A 4,122-nucleotide genomic window follows, 5' to 3' on the forward strand; every position below is an offset into this window, starting at 1 on the left:
AGCGTATGTAACCCGAGGTACCACTGTATATCTATATATTTATCTGGAACTCCTCCAACCAATCAGACTAACTGAGCTTGTTTCTTCCTTTGGAGAGAGGCAGGCCAGAACAAAGGGGGAAGGGCTCCCACCTCACGTAAGTGGAAATGCCAATTGAATGCCCTATATTATAGGAATGCTTCCTTTCCATGTCCCCCACCCTCATGCGCCAGACTGCTGCTAGCATGGCTGGGAGCCAGGGATTTGCTGATTCCTTCATTTTCTTTGCAGGGAGGGAGCCTTTCCCCAATGTGTACTGTGTTCTGGCAAAACCCCTGGAGAGACGTGGTGACCATCAGGTACTGGGCAGAGGGAACGAAGAGGTCCTTGTGAAACATGTTTGGGGAGTCCTAGAAACACTCTCCCCACCTGTGGCTTCCGGAAAGTGCTTTTCAGAAGCATTACTCTCTCCAACCGGGAGTATGCAACCATCTGCACCATGCAATTGTCTCACCCTCTTTGAAAGCTACCTCATCCGAGATGCTCTCATGGGGCATCTGATTGTCCTTGGCTTCCACTACAGGATTGCCAGGTGAAATATTCTCAGAGTCGAGAGTGGATTTCATGCTCTTTATTCAGCTCATAGTGGTGAGGAGGAATGGAAGTTCCCCCAGAATGTCTACTTTATATTATTTACAAGAGGGGCCTCACATGATTGGCTAATTCTGGGATTCTCCTATAGGCCAATCAGATTATGGATTCACTTCCACCTGGAGTTGGATTGGGTGGCTCTTGTGGACCAATCAGACTGCTGCATTCTGGATCCTATTGTTCTAGGACCAATCAGACTGCTGCATTCTGAATCCTATTGTTCTAGGACAAATCAGACTGCTGCATTTTGGATCCTATTCAACTTAGTACATAACGTGTATGTACATAACAGTACACGACAGTCAAAGTACATAACAGTACATAACAGTACATGACGGTCAAAGTGGAGAGAGAAGCCTTTCAATATTTGGTGTGGCTAAGACAGCTGAATGTGCACCCATTCTCATATGATGTCCTTCTTCCTCCACAGGGCCACACCTCCAGGGATGAGGCTCCAGCTCCGGCCCCCTGGATGAAGAACCGGACAACATCCCGGCGGTTCCCGGCTGACGTCCCTCACAATGCTTCCCCGCTGCCCCTTCTCCAAATGGGCATGGCTCCTTCCCGGCCCAGTTTGGCACAGAAGCAGCAGCCAAAGTTTCCTCCCATTAAAACAGCTTCTCGGGTTATTTTTGAGAGGGAGGAGACTTTGGCTGCTGCTTCTGTGCTAGGCCGGTTGGGACAGAGCCGAGACACCCATACGGAGTAGAAGTGGGGAGCACTTATAAGATCAGGTAGGAGGAAATGCCCCTTCCCAGGTCTCCCACCCTCCTGCCCCAGACTGGGGCTAGCGTGGCTGGGAGCCAGGCGTCTGCTGATGTCTCCGTTTCCTTTGCAGTGAGGGAAAAGTTCAGCCGGAGAACTGCCGCATTCCAGGAGGGACTGGAGCCCAGACTATGGCCTCTCGCCTCTGAGGTAATGGGACAGGGGGGAGGAGGGGGCCTTAGGAAACAAACCAGAAGGGCCTGCGGGATCAGGCCAAGGGATCACCTGGTCCAGCCTCCTCTTCTCCCAGGGGCCACCCAGATGCCACTGTGAAAGCAGCAAACAGGATTTGAGCCCAAGAAGCAGTGCATAGCGTTGAGTTCTCTGTACTTCAAATATCCCTTCTTTCTTGCAGGATCTCCTGTCTGAACCACTGTGGTTGCTGCCCAAGCCTCCCCCAAAAAGACCAGATAAGAGGAAGGGAATCTTTGCATGGGGCAGGGAGGACACCCTACAAGCTGAGCGTACGTGTTCATGCTCTGGGTGCATTTCTGAAAAAAAGGCATACACTGATGATGATGATGATGATGATGATAATAATAAATTTTAAAAATTGTATTTATATCCCGCCCTCCCCAGCCGAAGCCGGGCTCAGAGCGGCTAACATCAAACGTATAACACATTAACATAAAATCAGACAATCAATTAAAATACATCTTCAGATCAGGATCAGAATAAAATCCAATCGGATAGCAACCCGCAGATTAGGGTTGGAGACCTTAAATGCTCACCAGGCCCAACTGTTCGTGCTGAACTTATATGGGCCTGTGAGAAAAATTGGGAGGCCACTTTCATGCAAGTTCTTATGAAAGGGGAGAGGGAGTCAGACTGAAGCCCAACCAAAGGCCTGGCAGAACAGCTCCGTCTTGCAGGCCCTGTGGAAAGATGTCAAGTCCCGCAGGGCCCTAGTCTCTTGTGACAGAGTGTTCCACCAGATTGGAATAAGGTGGGTTTGGGGACTGGGGACCTTCCTACAGGGGTTGCTTGACTACAACTCCCATTGTCCTTGACCACTGTCCTTTCCCCCCTTCTTTTTTATAAAAAACACAGCTTGAGGATTCCCCAGTGATGCCAGCTGGAGGAAGGAAGAGGCATTGGGTGACGGTGCAAAGATGAATTCCAGAGCGTTTGGATCTCAGCTGAAGGACTGTGTTCCGGTTTCTGATTTTTCAGCTGCTGAAGCATTTGAAAGCTGTGATGTGACAAATAGAGGCTTTACAAATCTGTAGGGCGAACTTTCCCCTGTTCATCCTTTGGTCATACCGGATTGTTATGTACTGAAGTTCTCACCCTGGGCCAGCAGGGGGATACTTTAGATAGTTTTCACTCAGGTCCACATATGCAAATAAGGAATTGAAAGTGACGTTCAGTGATTGGATAGTTACAGAAAATAGTTACAGTTGCGTTGTAGTGGAGGTCTATATAAGCAGGCTGGCTGAACCCTTCAGCTCAGTTATGTTCTGGCTTGTGAATAAACAAAAGCTGTTTGAAGAATCGCTGTGTCGTCTGATATGTTCACCCACAACTTAACACAGATAATTTTGTTGTTGTTAAATCAAGATAAGATGAAATTTTCTACTCTGAGAAATATTCAGGGGCTGCATGCACCTCTGAAGCTGCAAATGGAATTCTAAGCAGTGAAGCAGGTCCTGCGTCTTCCCTTCCTTCCTAGTTCTAACTTGTCCCTGGATATCTGGAAAGGCAACTGTGACTGCCTTGGTTTTGAGGCTATTCAGAGTGAAGGAATGGGAGATCCTCATCTTTTGGTTGAACACAAACTTGGTTTATTATAATGTGCACATACTCCATCCTTCTGTTCATGAAAATGTTTCTTACCTGTGTCCCTGTGGGTTCAAGTAAATCGTATAAACAGTAGTTGTACAGCACTTGTTTTGATACACACAATCTCTCACCTACCTTGATGAAAACAAGGCACATTAAATGCTTAAATATATTACTTTTGTTCTGTGTTTACTGTCAGTACAAATGTCTTGTAACTGGGTATTTTTTAGAAAAATCAGGAAATATCTCTATTCAGGGCAATTACTGTTTCATGTCTGCAACTGTGGAACTGTAGACATTAAAAAGTCTATAGAAAGGGGACATTTAAGATTGAATGTTCTTTGCCATATATAACCCAGTATTTGCTGTTTAATCTTTCTTTCCTTGTGCTTGATGACTTGACATGCCATCTTTTAAAAACAATGAGTAAAATTTTCTATAAAAGCAACAAACAAAACAAATACAGTGGTACCTCGGGTTAAGTACTTAATCTGTTCCGGAGGTCCGTACTTAACCTGAAACTGTTCTTAACCTGAAGCACCACTTTAGCTGCTGCCGCGCCGCCAGAGCACAATTTCTGTTCTCATCCTGAAGCAAAGTTCTTAACCCGAGGTAATATTTCTGGGTTAGCGGAGTCTGTAACCTGAAGCGTATGTAGCCTGAAGCATATGTAACCCGAGGTACCACTGTAAACAAAAAACCCAAGCTCCCCACCGGGGCAACCCAAGTTCTGAAGAGTTCAGGCTGTCTCAATTTGGGAAATGAGCAATGGCAGAAGAGGGAGAGATCAGCTCATCGGCACACAGCCTCTAAGACTGTCCCTAGAGTGAGAAAACTTCCCAAATTAAATCCAAATAAGGAGAGAGAAATCAAAGAATTAGTGGGACAACTTTTGTAAATTGTCTGGGAGTGAAATAAGGGAGTCCACTCTAGAGCTGGTCAGAA

General features: G+C 46.4%; 1 pseudogene across 1 annotated transcript; it reads left to right on the forward strand.

Moving 5' to 3' along the window:
* The first annotated feature begins 948 nt into the window (after positions 1–948).
* On the forward strand, positions 949–3,498 carry LOC309363357 (proteasome maturation protein-like; annotated as a pseudogene). The gene is made up of 4 exons (XR_014173401.1): positions 949–1,545; positions 1,751–1,859; positions 2,446–2,669; positions 2,940–3,498. The product of XR_014173401.1 is annotated as a proteasome maturation protein-like (transcript).
* Positions 3,499–4,122: the final 624 nt, after the last annotated feature.

The sequence above is a fragment of the Podarcis melisellensis genome (assembly GCF_964234715.1).
Source record: "Podarcis melisellensis genome assembly, chromosome: 1".
Taxonomy (NCBI): Eukaryota; Metazoa; Chordata; class Lepidosauria; order Squamata; family Lacertidae; genus Podarcis; species Podarcis melisellensis.